Source organism: Cotesia typhae, unplaced genomic scaffold, assembly GCF_013202065.1.
Source record: "Cotesia typhae breed Kobodo isofemale line unplaced genomic scaffold, CoteBio_Ctyphae contig_48, whole genome shotgun sequence".
NCBI lineage: Eukaryota > Metazoa > Arthropoda > Insecta > Hymenoptera > Braconidae > Cotesia > Cotesia typhae.
The window spans coordinates 11,962,282-11,974,889 of NW_027423756.1; the positions used below are offsets into that span (position 1 = coordinate 11,962,282).

At 30.0% G+C, this 12,608-nt stretch overlaps 2 protein-coding genes and 1 long non-coding RNA gene across 3 annotated transcripts in view; 2 read left to right on the forward strand and 1 right to left on the reverse strand.

Moving 5' to 3' along the window:
- The window catches only part of LOC141529394 (tyrosine-protein kinase Dnt), a 144,410-nt gene extending 134,287 nt beyond the window's left edge, over positions 1 to 10,123 (reverse strand). Inside the window, exons 1-3 of the mRNA XM_074245898.1 lie at positions 10,077 to 10,123; positions 8,915 to 9,763; positions 8,682 to 8,840 (exon numbers count right to left, since the gene is read on the reverse strand). The gene's annotated coding sequence lies outside the window, so the exon portion shown is untranslated. The remainder of the gene's footprint in view (positions 1 to 8,681; positions 8,841 to 8,914; positions 9,764 to 10,076) is intronic.
- A 205-nt stretch (positions 10,124 to 10,328) lies between these two features.
- On the forward strand, positions 10,329 to 10,737 carry LOC141530156 (uncharacterized). The gene is made up of 2 exons (XR_012479715.1): positions 10,329 to 10,486; positions 10,688 to 10,737. It is a non-coding gene; the product is annotated as an uncharacterized LOC141530156 (long non-coding RNA).
- A 416-nt stretch (positions 10,738 to 11,153) lies between these two features.
- The window catches only part of LOC141530067 (protein-L-isoaspartate(D-aspartate) O-methyltransferase), a 64,160-nt gene continuing 62,705 nt past the window's right edge, over positions 11,154 to 12,608 (forward strand). Inside the window, exon 1 of the mRNA XM_074246928.1 lies at positions 11,154 to 11,292. The gene's annotated coding sequence lies outside the window, so the exon portion shown is untranslated. The remainder of the gene's footprint in view (positions 11,293 to 12,608) is intronic.

Sequence of the window (12,608 nt, forward strand, 5' to 3'; positions counted from 1 at the left end):
GAGAGAACGACAAGTCGCGGTAATCCTATGGCAATGATACGCTTGGGTTGTTAGTCTCTGTAGGATCTAGTGTCCGTCAGGACTCGAAATTGAAAATAAGTATTGTAGGCTACTCTATAACTGCAGGGAGCTCAAAAACTCACAGACTAGTCCCGCGTAATGGAGGATAAGCCGTGGTGAAGGACTGACTCTGCTAAAGAAATATTTTCACCCTCTGTATATATATTTTGTACATATACACTAGCTTAGATTTAGACGTCTGTGTGTATATCCTTCCGTTTCTTATATACATACTTTAGGGTCTCAAATGACGTCTTAAAATTTTTGCTCACCTGCTTAGTAACTTTAAAATCTCATAATTGCTAGTTTCGGTTTATTTCTAAACAAACTGTCATTTTAAAAGAAAATATTCTAGTTAAAATTTTTTAATTATTTTAATGAGTAGTAATAATGAAAAATAAATTTTTTTATGATTTAAATCAGCTGAAGAAAAAATACTGAAATGATCAGCTAAAAAATTTTTTGATAAATTTATAATAAAGCCATATTTGTTTCAAAATATTAATTTAAAAATAAAATTGAAATGAAATGGCTCATAAATAAAATAAAAAAATTAAAAAAAAAAAAAAAAAGCCAGATTTGCTTTTTAAAAATTATTTGCTACTATTACTTCGGTCATTAACTTGTACTACTTGTATAAAAAAATTTAGAAACTATTTTAATTTTGAGCAATAATTAAAATTTTATTAATTTCATATCAAAAATCCCCAAATAAAAGTAAATATAATTAATATATTTCCATACCGTGCATAGATATACTTGAAAAAACAATTTAATGACTCAATTTGAAACAAAACAATAAAACAAAGGGTTAAAAAAAGACGGCAGACCGCAACCTGTTTCCCTTCCGTAAAATATCGATGAATTAAAAACTCGCGGGGGCGCCATGGGAATCTCGAGGCATATGGGCAAGTGATTGTTATTTCTAAATGATGATCTAGTCTGCTCTAATTCTCTGTATACATATAATGTACACTCAACAAGCTCTCCACCGAGCGCATTACACATCACTTTGTAGTATAGTGCGTATTCTGACAAACAGGGTGGCGGTCGGCGGTATACATAATCCATCTACCTAGTTGAGGGTGAGGGAGAAAAAGTGAACAGGCCACGGCACGATACACGGAATGATTGTCGATATTTCACCATATGTGAAATTTATAAACTCATGAGAACTACACACTCATCGCTTAGCTACAACTAATATATAACTAATTTAACATGGGAAGTTTGCCGAGTGAACTTTTACTATTTTTCCATTTTATGTCGATATGAATTTAATTTTCATTTGCTCATGCACCCATCATCTCCACCTTATTACGTTTAAATTATACTCTTATTATAAGTCTATATATACTTATAAAGAAACTTCTTTTATACATATGATTATTCAATAAAAAATTCCAAGAACAAATTCAATCTATGCAAGTGGTTATTTTATAAATTATTTAATCAATAGTCGATGATTTTGTTAAAATGAATGTTTAAAATATAAATCACAGTCTTCAGAGAGAAAAAAGGCAAAAAGCTACTTGAATTTTGATTAAAAAGTTCGACGGTTATAAAATAATTTCAATATCATTATTATTTTTAAAAAATTCTTTTGAAATCTTTCTTGTCTCATATAAAAGACATACACATCTTTAGGTCTTCACGTTTTTGGCTCGCGACCGGCAAAATATATACATTGATGGCGACCGGTTAATGTCCGTTAGTCGGCAGGAAGTTCAATGTTATGAAAATCAGAGCGTGGATCGACACGAGACGAGACTGGAGAGTAGAGTAAGTGAAAAGAGTCGGTTAAAAACTAAAATTAACAAAAGTTTAATGTTAAAAAATATGCTAAAGCAATAACCGACTGAGATTCTCGTCCTGACTGACATAACGAACGTTTTTTGCCGGGATAAGTGGGCGTAACGCGTCACAACGATGACAAGTTGCACTGGCTCACTGGCTGGTAGATCAGAAATCAGAGACTATCTTAACAATGCTCGGATTCAATAGAAGGACTATGGAGTGAACAAGGCGAAGACGTCTTCAAGAAGACCTTGCAAGACATACGTACACCCATCCTGGGCGTCAACATCCGGCCTCCGATTACGTATTCACCTATCCATGTTCATTTTTTTTTTCTTTTTGGTACATAACAACTTGGAGTATGTCAACCGGTGGGAATTTCTTTAAATCTTTTTACTCACGGACTTGCTTTTTAACGAGGTGATTTTTTTAAAAATTTTTTTCACGGATTTAAACCATAAAAAATAGAATTTGAATAAAAAAAATAAGTGTTGCGAACAATTAGTTACTCCTACATTCTTTGCGAATAAAAGTTCGTTGATAAAGCTTCTTTTTATTCAATAAACGGCTCTGCTCTGTTCGTATTATTTGAACCATGTAATTTGCCCCGATTGAACTAACAGAACTTTTACTGAGTTAGCAGTAAGTTCGATAGTCAAAAATTAATGCTTTAATAATATAAATAAGTTTGATATAAAAATTTTGAGAGATGAAACAATTGTTCTAAAAAATTCAATGTGTAATAATTGTTAGAACAATTCAAGAAAAATTAATTAAAAAAATGACTAAAAAGACGGTGGTATCTAAAAATGGCGTCAAGCAAAGTCGTCCATAGCAAAAAGTGTAAACTGTTGGGTTCTCGAGGCGTTTGAGGATCCCTCGTGATTCGGAATCTCGCCCGCACCAGCAACCAGCAGGCGATTGGTGAATGGACCCTGAAAAAGCACAACAGCATACATTGTACTGGTGTACAGCCAGTTACGTAACTCGAGCCCTGCGTCACTGTGATGCTGACAGTGCTGCTGTCAGTCTCTCAATAGTGCCTTATCCTACTTATACTCCACACTAGTCTGCACTCGGCCTCATCCACTCGTTCCTGTTATACATCAAGTATAAACGAAAGCCCGCAGTGTTCTCATTTTGGCTGTACTCTTCCACATCTCAAATTACCGTTCCCGTAAGAGTGGATGTATACACACGAAAATTTTATTTTCGCCTCATATATTATGTGTATTTTCTACAACATACCGACGACTCCAGAGCCCTCCCACTTGCATCTTCCAGCGATTCGCCTTTTGACGAAGTGCTTCTTTAGTTTGAAACCCGCGTTATTCAATACCTTCGACAACAAAGAGCTTCCGGAAGTATATGAGATTTAAGGGCAGGTACCACTCACTCGCTTCTTTATGATTTTCTCTCTTACGTTTGGTGTTTAGTTTTCTTGGCTCCAGGACCAAGATTTTGCCAGACTCCTGGCTCCAGAGTTTAGGATACATGGAATTTAAGCGATTTTCGACATTTTTTCTCTTTTTGTCTTTTTTTTTTTTTTTTTTTTTTTTTCATGCCCAAATAATATACTTTATTCTGAGGGCGAGATGAAAAAAAGATAAAGCTAAAAGTAAATAGACGTTTTTGCTTTCTTAATACTTTGTATTCCCTCGAGCAACTAATTTGGAAATCTTTTTTAGGTGAATAACCTTAAAACTTTTTTAGGTCATTAAAATAAAAAATTCAATTTTATTGTTTCTTGATTTCAGCAGTTAGGCCTTTAAAACCACAATTAGAGGATCTTACAAAGAAGTAAGATGATTTTTTTTGTATTTTAGCCGATCTTTTTGTTTGAGTTAAAGATGATTTTACACATTATTTATGGGTAAGTTAATGAGACAAAATTTCTGGGAGTTTTGTTGACTTTTAAGAGTCAAATATTGTGATTGTCTTATCGTAGTTGACTTTTATCACTTGAAATATTTTGACGTGTTTTAAATGATTTAAAATTTTTGAATATAGCATATGTTGGCAAAGAGATATTTCCTACATACAATCAGAAGAGAAATCAGTTAAAATTTGAGCTTTCAACATCAATTTTTTATAACGAAATGATTTTTTTCTTTAAAAACTTTAAAATATGATTATTTAATTATCTATAAAATCACATATAAAAAATTACTAATTTAAAGTCGACTAAAAGAATTTTTTTTTCTTTAACAAATATTTAAAAATTTTTAAATTTTTAAATTTTTAAAATCACTAAAACGACTTTTATTATTTAAAAAAAAAAAAATGGTTGAAATGAAATAGGAAAAATTACTTTTAAAATTCTGACTCGTTGTTACTAAAATAGATTTTACTGTACCCGTATGTACACAAGCTGTTTATTTTTATGCGTTTAAGTTTTATAAAACGTTAAATAATTTTTGCGCCTTCTAAAGACTTTAAACAAACTACTTGAAGTGTATCTCAGGTTTACTGTAAATAAGAAAGTAATATCTCGAAAACGTACATAATCTTCTTGGACAGGTTTAGATTTTCAAAGCACAACCTTTTTGAAAATGTCTAAAATTTATTGGATGTAATATTTCTCAACTAATCCTATTTTGTCTTCTCTCTAAGCCTAAAACATAATTTGAACATTATTCTGAAGGACACCGTTAAATATAAAGTTAAACACTTGTAAATGTAATTGTGTTATGTATAAAAATCGATTCCAATCATTCAAAAATTGATTTTATTCCAAACAATTTTTTAAAATCGTAATTTTTTTATTCATAAAATAAAAAATATTTAAAGTTGTAGTCTGGCTTGTAAATTATATAAATTACGATAAGTACGAAATAAAGAACGTTTTAAAAGCATTATGTTCACCTGTATCATTTACTTAGTTCCAAGAAAATGTAAAATCTTCGAGATAAGAAACAAAAAACTCAGTATTACCGTCTAAGTTTAAAATCTAGAACCATATAAAGACCCAAAGAACTAATACATCTTAAATTGTAAAAACGGGAGTCCCAAAGACAAGGTTAGTAATATTGATTGCAGCAAAAGGTTCTAGGTTTTGAGTTTACCTGAGGAAAAAAATTTCCCAGCCATTAAAATTTTACAATGCTGCTAGCTATAATCGGGTTACGATAATAATGTCCAGTACTAAAAAGTAATTAAAAACAAATGTAAAAATTGTACAGACCAAAGCATAATTTATGACTGCAACAGATTAAATTTGCCTAGTCATTTTTTTTTAAATAAAATTAATTTGCAATAAACTACCGTTAATGTGACAGAAAAAAAATCCAATTATGGATAGACATCTATATCACAGAGAAATAAACATTGATCTACAGAACTACAAGGTATCATTCACGATGTTCCACATATGCTATTGAATACAAGTGTTCACATGAAAACCATTTTTATTAACACCAATCTAATCTATTCTCGACACCTATCATCCTTTGTATGTAGAAGCTCGTTTATCTATTTCAATTTATTTCTTCCGTATCGGAGAATCCCCGTGGAGCTTCTATTATCTGGATACAATTTTGTTGATGTGTTATGTATTAAGTATCTTGTATGATGATTTTATAAAAATGAAATGTGTTCATCATAAAAAACTTTTCAAACGTTAACAAGTTTTTTCATCTATATTATTAAGAGAATAAGAAAAATTTTATGTCCAGTGCAACTGCAAGGTTGCTAGTTAAAATAATTTAAAAATTTTAATCTGCAATAGAAAGATCAATTATAAATTGATTTTTCTCTCTAAAAAAAAAGTAATAATTATAACAAATATGAATAAATTTAATTAAAAAAATAAAATTAAAGTTTGGCAAAAAATCAGAAAATCTTTCGGCACTTGAATGATTAAAAATTAAAGCTTGTAGATGATTCAAGTACATAATGACATAGCTTGTGAGTAAATGATAGTTTAAACTGCAATTTTAAGCATCGAAAATTATATACTCGATGACTTGGTGAAGTTGAAAGGGCACCGCAGTTGCATGAAGATTATTGTAACTATAACGCATAAAATAGCATGCAGCACAAAGCGCTTAAAGTGAATACAAGGTTCCAGGCGTTGATGTTACGATCAGAGGGTAAGCATCCGAGGGTTGCGTTCTAGTTTGCCACGCCTACTTAAAACACCCCCACATACGTGTTTCGCGCACTCGCTGTCTCTTTCAACTACGGGTTTAACTCTACCGCGCCACCGATGACACGAACACTTCTACTTTTACACTGTTTTTGTATGTACTGTACATTGTACATAGTAATCTGAATGATGAACAATTTCAACACGTGACATACGATCCCATGAGAAAATTCAACCAGGGAATAAATCATCAGATGGTGATCATTAGTCACCGGGGATCCGACAAAATTTCTATCAGATGTTACCTGTTTATTCACATCATTTTTTTCTCATATTTCTACGAGATGTTTATTGATATTTTGATTTTTTCTAAGCTTTATAACTTGATACAATATAATTGTGTCGCAAATATGTGCTTTGAAATTAATTATTAATTTTTTAAAAGTGACTTTAGTTATTATCGTAAAAAAACAAATAAAAATTTTTTTTAAGTACAAAATAAAAAAGAAAAATTATTGAACAAAAAAATTTTACTTGGTTCAAGATTTATTATCTTAAATAAAGTCAATTTTCCTAGATGTTTACATGGACTGTAAATTTTTTAGCTAAATCTTGTAAAGATTTACAATCCACCAAGCATTTACGACATAAATATTTATTTTTAAAGTGTAAGACTCATGAAGACCGAGAAAAAAAAAAGGAGAAAAAGTGTTTTATTTTTTGATTGAGGAGGCAAAGTAGAGAGGTGTCGAGGGTCGTAAATATAATGCTCGTGGCGGAAGGTACTCCGGTTTATATATTCTTTACTTTGTTCCGTCTGTCATCCGGGTCGGGCTGATGTTATATATTTTTAGAAAACCAAATACAAATGCGATAATAAAGAAGTTCTAAGAGTGGAATTGGTGTACCGGTTTTTGAAACTACCCCTATATCTGTCCTTTTTCCTCGCACTTGGTACCGTATGTGCTCCAGTACATCGGGCACAAGTACTGGACGAACTCGAGGGAGGTCGTTCTTTTATTATTGTTATCATTTATTCCTCTTGGATCCTTTGGTAGCATTTATCGACCCGCATCGTCTTCGCAAAATATACCCTACGATAGATGCGGTCTATAGTCGGCAAGGGTTAAAATATGTTATATTAACATTACATTGTGAATAATTCAATCGAGGTTTATTTATACGTTTCTATGAATTATTTGATTCCTCCAAGTTCTAATTCAATATTTTTTAAATTATTACTTGTGATCTTTAAATATTTTTTCAAGGGATCAAAAATATTGACAAGATAATTTAATGATGAAAATTTACATCCACTTTTTCCATTATTTTTTAAACAGATGGTTTCAAGAGTAAATTTTTCATTTAAAAAATTAAATTAATGTCGAATGTGGAGCCAAGTTACCCTAGTTATTCATAAATACTAAAAGAAAAATGTTTTTTGACGTGAAAAATTATTCAAAATATTTATATGTTCCTGCATTACCAGACATTTTTATTAAAATAAAATAGCAGAGGATTTAGATCCAAGAGCACTTAGAATTCATTCAGCTCGGATAGAATGAAAAATCATCCGTCACATTCTACCCGTTTTGATAAAATACTTGAATATATACACCGAGACAACTCTGTTATAAATTGTTTTAAATAAATTTACTATCACAAAAAAAATTATAAAAAATTTTCAAAAAATATTTACAAATAAAATCAACCGAAAACAAAAATGTTAAATAGTCAGGCAACAATAAACTTCTGAAATTTAAGACTTAGGAAGTAACAAGTCGCAATGTGTGAATACACAAAAAGAAATATCCCAACAAAAAAAAAAAAAAAATCAAGAGAAATCTTAAAATCAGTTAAGCCAAAAAAATCTTCTCAATATTTTAAACAAATAATAAAATTCTGGTTTAGAAAATTGAATTCAATTGAAAAAAGTGTAGAGGTTGATGGTTGATGTGCTGACGCTAGATGACGAAGATTAAAACGTCTACCGTCTATACTATTAAGCGATGACATTTCCAGTTTATTTTGTATTACTTATACTTGAAGGTAAACTTCTCATAGGTGGATAGCATACATGCATCCACATAATAAGTGTATAAAAAAAAGAAGCTGAGGAGTAATGAAGAGGGGATGAATGGACGAGATGGCTGTTGAATGGCGAACCAAGAAGCGAGGTATTCAATGTTTTATCAAGTCGAGATCTCAATGTTGCTTTGAATATATGCTATATGCTATATCCAGTATGAACTCTGTTAGAATCTTTTTGTCCTGTTGGAGGCGTTCTCATCTTCCATCTCTGCATCACCACTCAATACTCAACTAAATACCGGTGTATACTCAAGAAACAAGAAACGCGAGATGAAGATGATGATCAAGACTCAAGACTCAAAACTCAAAACGCTGAGAGGTAATATGCTACCAAGTAGAGTATAAATATATCATCGGGAGCATTTGATGCTGAACAAGTGATCAAGTGATGGGTTACCAGCGTAGGATACTAAACAACACAGGTGAACATATGTGTACTTGTAGTAATCCATACGAGGCTTTTATTTCGCCTACATTCTCTAACAACACGATATCGTGTTTTAAGATTTTATTTTTTTTGTACCTTTACGCACCACTAATTTTTCATCATTATCCTTTTAAGAACCAACCAAGGACAAAACTCCTTTACTATTTACTGTTTACGGTACTTTCATTGTTATGTTTGCCAAGTACAACTACCACTTACCTGTTCTAGTTCTTCTACTCGCTGTTTTGTGAGCAGCAACTGATTCCACGCTTACAAACCGCTGAATTAAATATCACAGAAATAAATTTGGAGTCCTGCAGCGCTGACAAATAAAAAACAAGTTGATCTAGTCGTAATTTTCCTGTCAATTGAGCTCCACTGTGAAAAAATAAAACAATTTATAAAAGAGATCGTACTTTGGTATTAATTTATTTAATTTAAAGATTAAATACCTTATTTGTTTAGAGTTTAGAGGAATTAAGTCTGATCGACGTTTAAAAAAATAAAAAGATTTTGGTCGTAAGCAGACTTAATCGTACTTAACAACTGCTTCGTGATATAGACATTGGAGATACAGATATTGAGGGATAAAAGTCACGTGTGGCCCTTTGGGGTCTCTGCATACGTTGTCCGTTTACTTTTAACTCATCAGAATCCTCCTGATGACATCAACCACTGGCACTGGGATATACAACTAAACTCTAGAATCTATTTTATTTCTATCCGTTACGGGGTCGCGCCCCTGCCGTTTTCGGCTCGGCCACTTCTAAACGCCCCATTGTCTGATTCGATTATCGCGACTGTCATTCCGCGAACTTTATACTACTATTCACTGTTATACGTTACGTCAGGGGGTGCGTATGTACTTTGGCTCTGGAAGTAGCTCCGCTCTAGCGCCAACTCGTCCTTATGTACTGGGTTAGGATTAGTATTTCAATTATTTGTACAATGAGAGTGTCAAAGCCTTTTCTCTCCCTTATTTATAAACCTCTGTCTTCTTTCTTGTCATTATTGTCATTTTTATCTGTTCTTTTTATTCCGATCCCAGCTTCGCCATGTAATGGCAGCTCATAATAACGACTGTCTGCAATATCGAGTACAGTCGCGTGTCTATGTTTACATACGATTCAATTTACAATTACACACACTTACATTCACTGCCCGGCAATTTTTTTCTCGATAAAAATTTATTTAATAATTTTTTTTTAATAATAAATAATGTCAAAAAAAAAAATTAATGTAGCAAATATTTAATAATTTTTAAAATAAAAAAAAATTATAACCAAAAAAAAAGTTGATGTCTAGAAAATTAAAAAAAAAAAAAAAAAAATGCAATTTTTTAAAAATAATTTTTTAGAACAAAACTTTGTGTTAGAAAAAATAAAAAAAATTATCAAGTGATAGCTAATGACATTAAAGTTAGTCACTTGACAATTTTTTAATTTTATTTAACAAAAAGTTTTGTTCCAAATGAATATTTAAATTTGTCATAATTTATTTGTTAGAAAATTCTTAAAATTATTAAATATATGCTAAATTAAATTTCATGGCAGCTAACTTGAGTATTATTAGAAAAAAAATGAACTTATAAATATTTGAAAACATAATAAATACAATTTCTTTTAAAATCATTATTTGGAACTAATTTATTTATCAAAAAAAATTATCAAAACTCTAATGTCATTGTCTATCTCACTCCCGAACTCAAGTAACACTGATGACTTCAAGATGGCGGCACTGACCGTTATTTTTGAACGCTGTCACTTTTTTACCAACTGCGCAGCTCCCCGCGCAACTGAGCAGCAAGATGTCGGCTATCGATATTTCAGTCGCTTATTGTACCGTCGTGTGTCAATCGTTCTACTCCGTGTAAAAATATTAAATTATTATTATTTTTAATAGAAACTTAAATTCAACTGGTGACTTTAATTACAAACTAAATTGTCGAGGAAAGTACTCAGTGAATTAAAATGAAATGTTTCAAAAGTAAAGTTTCTTTTAAATGTGTATCATTATGCAAATTGGTATGTCAAGTTTTGGTTATTTTTTTTTTTTTATCAAACTTGCACGCGATCTTCCGGGATGAAAATTGCTGAGTATAACCTTGGAGATTAAATTATTGTTGTTTAATAATAATGAGTTTTTTTTTAAATTGTTATTTATTATTGTTATTTTGAGTAATTGTTGTAAAATTAAGTTATTAATTTTATTTTACTACTTAACAGGTGCCGGATGAAGCTGAAGGATGATACTCGAGCAGACATGCAATTTTTATGTTTTTAAATAAATTTTCTATGAAAATAAATTTAGCAGATATTTAATAATTTTTTTTTAACAAACAAATTATGGCAAAAAAAATTAGAAAAAAAAATTGACATTTAGAAATTAAAAAAAAATTAAAAATACAATTTTTTTGTTAAATAAAATCAAAAAATTCTCTAGTGACTGCTGACTTTATAAGTCATAAATTTTCTATATAAGAAAAAAAAAATAAAAAATTCATAAATCGGACTTATTATTATTTTTTTATATTTTAAAATAATGACATTAAATTTAGCTGTCACTTAACAATTTTTTAATTTTTTTTAACAAATAAATTTGTTCCAAAGAATTATTTTTAAAAAATTGCATTTCTAATTTTTTAAAATTCCTAAAAGTCAATTTTTTTAATAATTTTTTTTTTTTTTTTCATAATTTATTTGTTAGAAAAATTCTTAAAATTATCAACTATATTCTAAATTAATTATCATTTTAAAATACATAAAAAAATTGTCTGCTATTTTGAGTGTCATGAATTTGTAGATGAAGATATCGATGCAGATAAAATACAGTGAGTCAATAAAGAACATATCAATTTATTTATTTATTTATATAAACCAATAATTAAGCAATTAATAATATTTGCTATCGGATTAAAATTATTGAATCTTTGTGGCAAGGACAATTAATAATAAATTTATCAAGATGAAGTAACGAAGCTTATTGTAACGATAAAAATTTAGCCCAGAGATGATAAAAAGTATCTGAAATTTATTTATATAATGTCGAATGCAAATGTGGATTTTATCGTGAAAGCACAAAGCAATTACTGGAATAAAAGGGTATCGTCCAGCTCGGTATAAGTAGCATGGGCATAAACGGAACCATACGCAGGACCAAGGACGTTCAGTGCCCTCGTCAACCAAAAATACATGTGCATACCTAACGGGCTTTTCGTGTTCTCCCACTTTTATTTATCCATTTATTTTTATTTTATCGTAATGGGTACACGCCTGAATACTTGGTCTTTCATGGCGCCACACGTACTCCTAATTTATTTTCTTTTATTTATTTTCAATACATTTCATTTTACACAGTGTATTAATTTTTTTTTTTATTTAATACAAGTGTATTTTATTAATGCACATTTATCCAAAGATTTTTTAATCGCCTACATCGCTTTGTAGTTGATCAAAACTCTTGACAATCTGTTGTCAGAGGCTGTCAGCCCTCGGGCAGTCTTCAATTTTTTAATGTTTGACTTCTGAAAATATAATCATTTAAATTAAATAATCCATTTTTTTTATATTAATCTTTTAAGGAAGGCATGGTAAATAATTTTATGTAATCACAATGAATAATTTATTATAAAAAAATTGTTTACATAAGGTTGAACTTGAAATCAAAATAATCTAGACTGCTCAAGTACGCTTTGAGTAAAAATAACAAAATTTATGTTAATACTTATATTTATTCAGTGAAATAATTAAACTAATACTGAGCTTAAATAATAAAATTAAAAAAAAAATCATAATTTACTTAAAGTGCACTTTGACATTGCGTGACTAAAGTCTTTAGCTCGGCGTAGGATAATTTTTCACAGGAATCGATCGTTACTTTTTTATCTTATAAATTATTAAAGATGAAATTTCGCAATAATTTAGAACTAGAGTAATGAAAATAATCAATAATAATAAATAATAACAAGGATATTAAATTGAATTAAATAAATAATAAAACAACATGATTTATTTAATTTATAATTTATAATTCACTCAATAATTGACTTTGTCAATTTAGTTGTTTAATTAAATGTCATTGCACAAGGGGTTGTTTACGAGTAAATGTGTGTCCAAGACAGCACTAAGTTACATAACATGAGTTTAT